The sequence below is a fragment of the Pseudorca crassidens genome, chromosome 2 (assembly GCF_039906515.1).
Source record: "Pseudorca crassidens isolate mPseCra1 chromosome 2, mPseCra1.hap1, whole genome shotgun sequence".
Classification (NCBI taxonomy): Eukaryota; Metazoa; Chordata; class Mammalia; order Artiodactyla; family Delphinidae; genus Pseudorca; species Pseudorca crassidens.
Genome location: NC_090297.1, coordinates 83,598,623 through 83,610,607, shown reverse-complemented (window position 1 = coordinate 83,610,607; position 11,985 = coordinate 83,598,623). Strand labels below are relative to the sequence as shown.

The window sequence follows — 11,985 nt, the reverse complement described above, 5'->3', positions numbered from 1 at the left end:
GACAACCACTGGAATAAGAGAAAATATTTGCACATCACATATAAGGAGTTGATACCAGATACACAGAGAACTCCTAAACAACAACAACTAAATAAACAACAACAAAAGCTCAATTTTAAAATGGGCAGGGAATTTGGATAGACATTCTCCAAAAAGACATACAGCTGGTCAATTTTCAAGACACACATGAAAAGGTGCTCAACATTACTAATCACTAAGGAAATGCAAATCAAAATCACATGAGAGGGCTTCCCTGGTGGCGCAGTGGTTGAGAGTCTGCCTGCCGATGCAGGGGACACGGGTTCGTGCCCAGGTCCAGGAAGATCCCACATGCCGCGGAGAGGCTGGGCCTGTGAGCCATGGCCGCTGGGCCTGCGCGTCCAGAGCCTGTGCTCCGCAACGGGAGAGGCCGCAACAGTGAGAGGCCCGCGTACCGCAAAAAAAAAAACAAAAACACACGAGATACCACATCACACACATTAGGATGGCTACTAGCAAATAAACAGAAAATAGCAAGTGCTGGTGAGAATACAGAGAATTTGGAACCCTTGTTGCACTGTTGGTGGGAATGTAAAATGGTGAAGCCACTGTGGAAAAAAGTGTGACTGGTCCCCAAAAAATTAAAAAGAGAACTACCACATGATCCAGCAATTTCTCTTCTGGGTATAACCCCAAAGAATTGAAAGCCACATCTCTTAGAGATATTTGTATATCCACGTTCATAGCAGCTTTATTCTCAATAGCCAAAAGGTGGACGTAACCCAAATGCTCATCAATAGATGACTGGGTAAACAAAGTGTGTCATATACATACAATGAAATATAGACATACCTCGGAGACGTTGCAGGTTCGGTTCTAGACCACTGCAATGAAATGAATATCATCACAGTAAGCGAGGCACAAGAAATTTTTGTTTCCCAGTGTATATAAAGTTATGTTTACACCATACTGTAATCTACTAAGTATGCAATAACATACGTCTAAAAAATAATGTACTTACCTTAATTTAAAAATACTGCTAAAAAATGCCAAAACAATTACAATAAGTAATATCAAAAATCACTGATCACAGATCACCATAACAAATATAATAATAATGATGAAAAGTCACACAAAGACATGAAGCGAGCAAATGCTGTTGGGAAAATGGCTCCCATGGACTCACTCAGCCCACGGTTGCCACAAACCTTCAACCTGTAAGAAACGCAGTATCTGTGAAGCAGAATAAGACAATGTATGCCCTTATTATTCAGACTTAAAAAGGAAGGAAATTCTGACACATACTATGACATGGATGAACCTTTGCACAGGTGCAGTCTATGGTCCACGCCTGCGCTATGCTAGGCTAGCTCGTTTTTTTTGTTCCCCGACCTTAATCGGGCATCTTGTTGCTGCACGGGGTTCTTCCCCTGGACATGAAAGCCCTAGGCAAGGAGTATGTGAAGGATGAATTTAAGAGGCATAAGACCTTTGGTTCTGACAAGGCTCAGTGTTTCTTGCAGGAAAGGGAGGTATATGCCACAGTGCTATGGCAACAAGCTAAAGAAAACACAAAATTCAACTGAAAAAGCATGTTTTGGAACCGTCCTCCCAGAAGAAAAACGTAATGACTTTGGTGCTGAACAAATTGGACAGTTGCAGGAGCTGATGCAAGAAGTCACTAAATCCAATAGCCAATTTAGTATCACTGACTCTATGAAATCAAAAATTTAGTCTATTACAATAAAGCTTAACAAAGCATTTAAAGTTCAAAAAAATTACTAGGCTCAGTGAAATAAGCCAGTCACAAAAAGACAAATACTGTACAATTCCACTTAAACAGGATACTTAGAATAGTCAAATTCATACAAAATAGAATGGTAGTTGCCAAGGGATGAGGGAAAAAGAAATGGGGAGCTGTTTAATGGGTATAAAGTTTTAGTTCTGCAAGATGAAAAGAGTTTGAAATTGGTTGTACAACAATGTGAACACACTTAACACTATTGAACTGTACACTTAAAAATTGGTTAAGATTGTACATTTTATGTTACGTGTATTTTACTGCAATTAAAAATAAAATGTTTGAAAATAGAGGAAAAAAACATATATATGAAAAGGAACTCAAAGACATATCAACTGCAATGTATAACCCCTATCTGGAGCTCAATTTGAACAAATCAACTACTTTTAAAATTTATTTCTAAATATCTATGAGATAATCACAAAATATGAACACTAGATATTTGATGGCATTAAAGAATTATTGTCATTTATTTTTTGGTGTGATAGTGGTACTGGGGTTGTATATTTTAAATATTCCTTACATCTCTTTTGTTTACGAGATACTACTAAAATTTTTATGGATGAAATGACATAATGGATTATTTCCCAGCTGGAGGATAGGGAGAAAATGATTAGGGGTATACATGAGACAAGATTGGCCATGATAACTGTTGAAGCTGGGTAGTGGGTACATGGGAGTTCATTATACTATTCTCTCTACTTCTGTTTACTTTGAAATTTTTCCTAATAAAAAATTTCAGTTTCAGAAAGAAAAAAAAAGTTCACTGCCAGTACTTTTGCCCCAGACATGCCAGCCATCGCTTGATTGGCAGAACTTCTCCCATGAGTAGTTTATTCAATAAAGGCTTGTGGCAACGGTCATCCCTGAGATTTTCCGCACGCTGTTGAGGTGGATATAACATCCTTGGCTCACACTTTCTCTCCCTGAGAATCTGAGAGGTACTGCCCCTCCGGCTCCTGGTGCTCAGTGTGGCTGTGGATACGAGTATGAAGTCAGCCTGATATTTTTACCTCTCTAAGTCATTGTACTTCAGCCTTTTACTGCCGGAAGTATTCTTCCTTCATTTTTAGAGTTCACTCTCACCAGGATATTTCTGGTGAGATTTCTGGTTATGATGAGCTGGGTCAATATTCCCTGATACACACAGTTTTTTCAGTTTGTAGAGTCACATTTTATTATCAGCGAGTTTCCCTGAATTATATCATTAAATGTTTGGGTTTTCTTTCATTCTTTATGTTTTTCTCCTAGAACTCAATTGTATGTATCCAGAATGTCCTTTTCTTGTCTTTTATGTCCATTATTTCCATCACTGTTTTTATCGTGGCTCTTTGCCTCACGTTTCTTCCAATTGTGTCTTCATTCTGTAATTATTTATTCCCTGCATTTCAGCTCATCTTTTATATTTTCCACTTACCCCCCCACTTCTCCTCTGTGTTCTTCAATTTTTTCTTTGTGGTCTTCATTCATCAAGGTAATTGCTTCATCGAGTATACTTTTATTTTAATTCATAGCGAATTGTCAGGATGAGATTTTCATCTGCTTGGGAGTGTTCTCCATCTGCCGGGTAGCTTTGCTGCTCTTTCCCACGTTTTTTCCCAATAGGATCTTTCTATCAATGCCTTCTTTTTTCAACTTGTCATCATTCAATGAGTTGCACTGGGCTTCCCTGGTGGCGCAATGGTTGAGAGTCCGCCTGCCGATGCAGGGGACACGGGCTCGTGCCCCGGTCCGGGAAGATCCCACATGCCGCGGAGCGGCTGGGCCCGTGAACCATGGCCGCTGAGCCTGCGCATCCGGAGCCTGTGCTCCGCAACGGGAGAGGCCACAGCAGTTAGAAGCCCGCGTACCGCAAAAAAAAAAAAAAAAAAAAAAAAAAAAAAAATGAGTTGCACTTTCCCAAACCAGCTATTTTCAAGCAGTTCTCTGACTGGGGAGTGGCCAGAGTGGCCTTCCAGGCTACATTCTCCTCTGCTGCCCCACGAATTAGATTGTTCCCTGCAAATACAGCTCATCTTCGGATTCTTGGTTCAGCTGGTTACTGTATTTCTTGGCACCAAACCAGGAAAGGCACACTCCTGCACCAGCCCTGCTAACCTGAATTCCTAGGCAACTGTGTTCACTTTAGCACTTCAAGTGAACCCTTCCCCTTCAGGATGGTATTTTCACGGACACTTGCTGTGATCAGCCATCCCTGACTCTTTGCACTCTCTGTGCTACTTCTTTTTGTTTCGTCCTCTGCAGCTGCTACACAGGTTCAGCTTCTCTTGGCAGTTCTTACAGGTGTTACAGAGCCTATGGTTTATATTTGTCTCCTGGTTTTTCTGAAAATGGCAGAGATTCTTCCTTTTCTTTTTTTCCTTTTGTATGATCCCTAGGACACGAAGAGGGCAAATGCTGTCATGCACAGCCTCATGCATACCAGAAGTCTGACGACGTTATTAGGGAGACACTCTTGAGAAGCTTTATGCCTCCCATTTTATCGTGGTTGACTTTGGTTTTGTTACTCTGATTTTAATGAATTTACCCTCTATAAAAACAGTTCGCTTTCTTCTCACTCAGTGTGTGTATAAAACGTGCTTAGTTTTATACACACACTGAGGCTTTCTGAGCAAGAGTAAACCATCTCATCTGGGAAAGCAGAAAAATAATGTAAAGGGAATGATAAGCCCAGTTGCAACAGAATTCTTCCACTCAGTCAATCCTGAAATGGAAGCAGGATTATTGCAAACCAACTTACGATGCCTTACCAGCTGCTGAACTGGATCCCGCTTTAACTCTGCAAGATGACAGAATGAACTTATTTTCTTTCATGTAATGAAACCAGGATCTTTCATGGTCAGTAAGAGTGAGGAAGCATCTGGATTCATTGACTGCAACAGACCTTAATAGTGTGTAACTCGCTGGGGGAAAATTGTGTGTATCGTATTGTCATTTTGCATCTGTTACTCTGATTAGGATCATTGTAATACATTCAGATTCATTAATGATGACTACTTTGGATCCCTAAATAATTAATGGAATCATAGGTGTCTCCCTCAGCAACAAACTGCTGGCACTGTGTATTAGGCAGTACTGTGAGCTCTGAATAAAAAGCTCTGACACAGCTCCATCTGTTTTTGCCAGGCACCTCCTCTTGCACCAGCTTTCTTAGCCAAGCCCGGAAAAATAGGCAGAGCCAAGAGTAGAAACCAAAGCAGACTCCATGCATCGCGATGGTTTTAAATGCAAGATGCCAGGCTCCAGCTCATCTAGTGAATCAGAATCCCTGGATGGTGGCACCTGGGAATCAGCATTTTGATGGGCATCCCAGTGTTTCCTATGCGCCCTAAAGACTGAGAAGCTCTGGATGGAGACCTCTTGCCCAGAAAAAAAGTCAGCAAGATGGGGAAAATATTATGTTGTGAATCCTAGTCCACTAGAACTCTATCACTTTGTGTGTGGATTTTCCTTACCTCACGTGCCTAATATGCTTCCAAGACTTGAAGGAAAGAATTCCTCCTACTTCTAAATTACAAAACAAATCTCATCCTCCTCCACCTGATTCTGCTGCTTTTGTTGCTCTGCCCAATTCAGCGTGCACTCTGAGGATGAGCAGTTGACCACATGTGAAGCAGAAACGTTAATATTCTGAGATTTTTCTGAGAGCAAATCTAAAGGAATAAAAAAGAAAAGCCAATTTATTAGGCTATGATTAAAAACACACACACAATTAACCGTGGAAGTGCTTGTTTCCCAATATCCCAAGGACAATGATTCTTGGTAGATTTTTCAATTTATCTGCATTTCATCAAAGTAGAAGACTATACAAATAAATGGCGGTGGCATATCCTGAGGCATTGCAGAGGTCACGAAGAGATCTATAATCCACACAAATTGCAAACATTAATAAAGATAATGCCCTAGTCAGGAACTGTGGAGTTAATGTATATTTGTAAATGTCTCAAGACTAGATGGAAAGAGGAGGTAGGGAGGGACCCATGAAAGTAGATAATGAAGGTGGGGGAGGGGACCAGGAGAAAATACCAAGGAACTCTGACTCAATTTACATCCCAGAAACCATTCTGCTGCAGTGGAGGGAAGCCAGCCTGGCCTGGCTTTCTCCCAGGCTGCACCTCAGGTCTTCCTCCAGAAAGTTTCCACAGATAAGCTCAGTAGCCCTACCCATGGTTACCACTAGAAAATCAAACAATTAGCAGCATATCAAAGTAATCACAGGGAGCCGGAGGATTCTTGCAAACTCCAGATGCCTAAATTACTGCTCAAAATGTCATGGGCACACGGGGCTAATACATGGCAGACAAGGGGCGTCACTTGCAAATGGAAACGGGTATTGAGAGAAGAGCAAATTTTAGCAAAGTGTTACTAAAGTAGAGCAAAAGTAGCCACCATGTGCCAGGCTTTATTGTCAAGCATTTATTTATTTAAATTTAACCCTCACTGCAACCTTTCCAGATGACACTCATTTTACTGATGAGGAAACTAAATATGTAATAAGGACACTCATCTAGGGAGTAGTGGAGCCAGGCAGGATACACATCTAACTCCAAGGTCCATGCTTTAAACCACAATCCTACTATGAAAGACGCTGGATCCCTTTAGTGGTATAGACTTGAAAGCTGCCATTCTGGTAAGATACACAGGAGGAAGAGTCTGCATCTGTGAATCTACACTCAATTTGGCTAAATGAGAGACGCTGCGAGGTATAAGGAAACTAACATGGCTTTGGACATGGCAGCACAGTTGACTTTCTGGATGAGGGATGAGATCAGAAGTCAAGAATTCCTGGGACTTCCCTGGTGGTGCAGTGGTTAAGAATCCACCTGCCAATGCAGGGGACATGTGTTCGAGCCCTGGTCTGGGAAGATTCCCACATGCCGCAGAGTAACTAAGTCCATGCACCACAACTACTGAAGCCCGCGCGCCTAGAGCCCGGGCTCTGCAACAAGATAAGCCACCGCAGTGAGAAGCACGCGCACCACAATAAAGAGTAGCCCCAGCTCGCTGCAACTAGAGAAAGCCTGCGTGCAGCAACAAGACCCAATGCAGCCAATAAATTTAAAACAGTAAATTTATAAAAAAAAAAGAATTCCTGGTTCCATCAGACTTATACGTAGACAATGGATATTCATTCAATTAATTATTTAATTTTGACTTTGTCAATCTGTATTCCCAGTGTAAACACAGTATTGCCTGGCATATGGTAAGTGCCCAGTAAATGCCTGATGAATGAGTAAATAAATATATGAACTGGTGAATGGATGAATCAGTGTTCAAAGAAATACGCATCCCCATATTCACTTGTAGAAAATCATTGCACACAGACCAGCACAGCAACCCCACCATCATCAATCCTTTTTGCCAGACATTTGTCCCCAAGCTTCTGTACAAGTAAAGAGGGTATAGTCATAGTCACAGCTGCTTATGTAACAGACTGTGGCAAAAGCAGTAAATAAATGAGACTCAGGCCATGAGCATTTCCAGGCTGACGACTCACACAGCACCAGGGTTTCTGTCCATGGCCATTATTTTTTAGCATTTCTTTGCACTGCCCTTTTACTACAAGAATCAATCTGAACTTTTAATCACTTGCTCTTTGACCTAAAGTATATGGATTTACAGCACACTTTTCAGAGCTATGGGATCTTTGTCTCGGATTTTCCATTGTTTAAAGTTTAATCTTAACTAACTGGAGCTAATTTGAGATCAACAAAACCTTCCAACCTCTATCCAGGGGCCATGAAAGTATTAAAAAAAAAAAAAAACCGTACAGTTTTCCAGCTGAGTTGAAGTTCATTTCATGGGCAAACATAGGAAGGACTCACATTTAATAAACAGAGTCTTTCTATTTATTGCAGCTTTCAATCGACAGATGCCTTCATGATGGAAAAAACAAAAAGGACAAGAAGTTAGACCTCCTAGGTTTGAAACATGTTTTCACCACTATTAGATGTGTGAACTTGAGTAAATCACTGTCACACTGGATCTGTTTGTCCCATTGAAAAATGAAGTGTTGAACTCTCTGCTAGATCTATAAACACACACATGACATTTATTATAGTCTATCTTATTCCATAAGTTCACCTTGTTTATCATTGAGGTTGTGAGTTACTTGAGGATGTGTCATAAACTTTCTTCTTTCATCTCTTCCATTGCTTCCAGACACTGTTAAACACAAAAAGCTAATCAGCCGTCAACTGGATTGAAGTAAATCAAGGTTCCCCACGTTTGCCTTCCAAAAACTATCAACATGAAAACCTTTCCAAATGTATGTAAAGAAACACTTCAATAATCAAAACAACATGCTGTATTTGGTGTTTTTTTCCTTCTCTTTTATTTCTCACGTATGTGTGCTCCCTTGTGTGTGTGTATGTGTATGTGTGTGTATTTAAAATAATCCATGCTTCTTTCACTCTTGATTAAAAATTGTAATGGTTTTGTACATGATTTCCCCAAGTGAAATTTTTATTGAAAATGGAAAATACTCAATTTCTGTTTTCACTAAGTGGTTTAAAACACATGACAATTAACAAATGAGTCACAGGCAGCCTCTTCCTGTAACTAATGCACTGCAAGCTGGATTCATCAATTACAGCAAGGATAGAATATCCACTTTACCAAACACCCAGGTTTCCTAGACTTTGTGCCTTTTTCGTTTGTTTGCATTTCTCTTTTCTTTCTACCTGTTTTATTCATCAATTGTCTCCAGCAAATTATAGCAAAGGTGTCTCCCTTCTCTATTGCCACTCTGCGATCTATACTTAACTGCAGAGTAACAGCAACAGAAGCCATAACTAACAGCCCCAGCCTTCTAAATCTGCAAGCTTGGGAAGAATCTCGTATCAGGGCATTACGTGCTAGATTTAATGTGGATGTTGTAGTCTGAAGCGAAAATTATTTGTACAGCTGGAATATAACATTTGCATAAGTTACAATTAAAAGAGAAAATATAATTACAAATTTTCAACTTAATTTGAATGGTTTTTAAAATACTCATTTGGCATAGGCAACAGCTTGCAGGGAAACAGAACACGCTCTCGGAGTTGCATCCCTTTGTCTGAGTATCAGTAGTGAACTCATTTTGAATGGTTTCCTTTAACCCCTGAATCCCAACACTAACCAGCATTGAGAATCTAAGGTACAAGGCACTGTTTGTTTTGAATAGGATTACAACATACACAGCAATTCATAAATATTTGCATCTTTTAATTGTTTCTAAAAATGAAGTGGCAAGTGACATCCAACAGTAATGTTATTTCTCCCATGGAGCGAATGAGCAGTGGAATTTTAACTAGTTTCATTCCCTTTCAGCTCTCAGATCTGAGATCTTTGGTCACATCTCCTGTATAATGTTTTCCTCATATCACAGTCTCTTTAATGGCTCCAGCTTCTGATTTTTTTTCCCCCGTTAATTACATGTCTTTTTCTTGTAGCGACTTCATGCTGAAGGCATGTCATTCTTCTCAGACACAGGCTCGGCTAGGTGTCCATGCACCAAGTCCATTTGTTCATTTGTTTTCAGGATTTCTTTTCTAAGAAACAAAGGAATCCTTTTATTATCCTCAAACACGAGAATCAAACTTTTCATAAAATATTTTGTACAGCATGTTTACTTGAAACCCTGCTTCCCCAAAGTCATGATAAATGTGATTATTATGTAACGTGCATTGTGTGGCATCAATGAGTTTTGAAAAAGAGACAAAAAAGAGAAAATGACTCCATTCAATCTTTCTCAGAAAAAAAAAATGGATCGAAAAAGACACATAAATGAAAAAAATTGCTATTATTTTGAATTACACAATTAACTGTGCCTTTCTATTTTCCTGATCCTTCTTTCCACAGCTATCTCCAAATAATGAGACATCAGAACATACTCTTGGGAAAAAACTCAATTGTAAAAACTGATCCTTTGTTCTATTTGCCCTGGAATCTGAAAAGGAAATTCTGTGGGAAACAGAAAAATATAAAGTAATAATATAACCTCATTTCACCTTTTTCCTGAGAAACCACAAAGGTGGTCATCTGATTGAGAGTGTTATTACGTAGCATCATTTTTTTAAATCACAGAAACCCTGTTTATTTATGGAATAAAAATACAGGACAATGACAGCAGCACCACACCACCTTCAGGAAAATGCACTGCTGCTTAGAATGACTTGCTGAAACTAACAAGGAAACTACTTAAATGATGGCCCTGTGGATAGTCATCTTTTGTGCAACAAGCCTACAATAACTTCATCATTCAAAACTGGGATATAAATTGAATACATATATATGATAAATACATATACATTTTATTTTTATTGAAAAACTTCCAAGATTTTAATAAGCTTTATCCTGGGGCCTATAGGTACCTGTCAACCTCCTGGCCCACCAGCGTGCTCATTTCTTTTCTCTTTGATGCACTGTGGATAACTGTATCAGACCCTAAGTTTACATTCAGAGTCATAAGCCAGAAGCAGACCATTTCCTAGAATAAATGGTATTTCCCAAACGGTGGAACATTTTTACCACTGGTGAGATAATTTTAGTTGCCATATTCCAAATATTTTCATTGCTATCTATTTATTTTAAAAAATAGAATATTACATCAAACTTGCGTTCTCACCAATTTTATTACTTAGAATTATATTGAGGAAAAATATCACAGATGGTATGCAGGCATAGCAAAGTCATGAAAGAGGTACAGAAATGACTAAAGTTTAGGAAACAGTATCCTAAAAAAAATCACTTCTCTATATTAACATATCCTCACAGTAGCGGTGTGAGATTTTTTTTTTAAATGTTTATAGGATTATAGTTGCTCTACAATGTTGTGTTAGTTTCTGCTGTACAGCAAAGTGAATCAGTTATACATATACATATGTATAACTCTTTTTTAGATTTCCTTCCCATTTAGGTCACCACGGAGCACTGAGTAGAGTTCCCTGTGCTATACAATAGGTTCTCATTAGTTATCTACCTTATACATAGTAGTGTATATATGTCAATCCCAATCTCCCAATTCATCCCACCCCCCTTCCCCGCTTGGTATCCATAAGTTTGTTCTCTACATCTGTGACTCTATTTCTGCTTTGCAAATAAGTTCATCTGTACCATTTTTCTAGATTCCACATATAAGCACTATTATATGATATTTGTTTTCTCTTTCTGACTTATTTCACCCTGCATGACAGTCTCTAGGTCTATCCATGTCTCTGCAAATGGAACTATTTGATTCCTTTTTATGGCTGAGTAATATTCCATTGTATATATATGTACCACATCTTTTTCCATTCGTCTGTTGATGGACATTTAGGTTGCTTCTATGTCCTGGCTGTTGTAAATAGTGCTGCAATGAACACTGGGGTGCATGTATCTTTTTGAATTATGGTTTTCTCTGGGTATATATGCCCAGGAGTGGGATTGCTGGGTCATATGGTAGCTCTATTTTTAGTTTTTTGAGGAACCTCCGTACTGTTCTCCATAGTGGCTGTATCAATTTACATTCCCACCAACAGTGCAAGAGGGTTCCCTTTTCTCCACACCCTCTCCAGCATTTACTGTTTGTAGATTTTTTGATGATTGCCATTCTGACTGGTGTGAGGTAATACCTCATTGTAGTTAATATAGGTGAAACATTTAGACAGGTGTCTAACACTTAGTAAGTACTATACAAATGTTTCCTATTATATGATCACTGTAGATCTGAATAAGTGTGACTGGAAATCATGAATAATTTAGTTCCTTCAATTATGAAGTTATTTTAAATGGGAATATTACTTTAATGCCTTAGATATCTTACCAATTAAACAGGATAGTAACTAAAGAGGTTCAAAAACTGGTAGGGGGCTTCCCTGGTGGCTCAGTGGTTGGGAGTCCGCCTGCCGATGCAGGGGACACGGGTTCGTGCCCGGGTCCGGGAAGATCCCACATGCCGCGGAACGGCTGGGCCCGTGAGCCATGGCCGCTGGGCCTGCGCGTCCGGAGCCTGTGCTCCTCAACGGGAGAGGCCACAACAGTGAGAGGCCCGCGTACCGCAAAAAAAAAAAAAAAAAAAAAAAAAAAACTGGTAGGGATGATATAAACAAAGATCAAAATAAACATGAAATAATATATTATCATCTGTCTCATTCCTTATATTGGTGTTTAAACATATTTTAGGTATTGAAGTAAAAATCTTAAGAAACAAGTTTTTCTACTCTTTGCGACTACAGTTGTTAACC

The 11,985-nt window shown here is 39.4% G+C and overlaps 1 long non-coding RNA gene across 1 annotated transcript in view; it reads right to left on the bottom strand.

Moving 5' to 3' along the window:
- Window positions 1–8,984: 8,984 nt before the first annotated feature.
- The window catches only part of LOC137219015 (uncharacterized), a 57,348-nt gene continuing 54,347 nt past the window's right edge, over window positions 8,985–11,985 (bottom strand). The window contains exon 3 of the long non-coding RNA XR_010940954.1: window positions 8,985–9,312. This is a non-coding gene — a long non-coding RNA (uncharacterized lncRNA). The remainder of the gene's footprint in view (window positions 9,313–11,985) is intronic.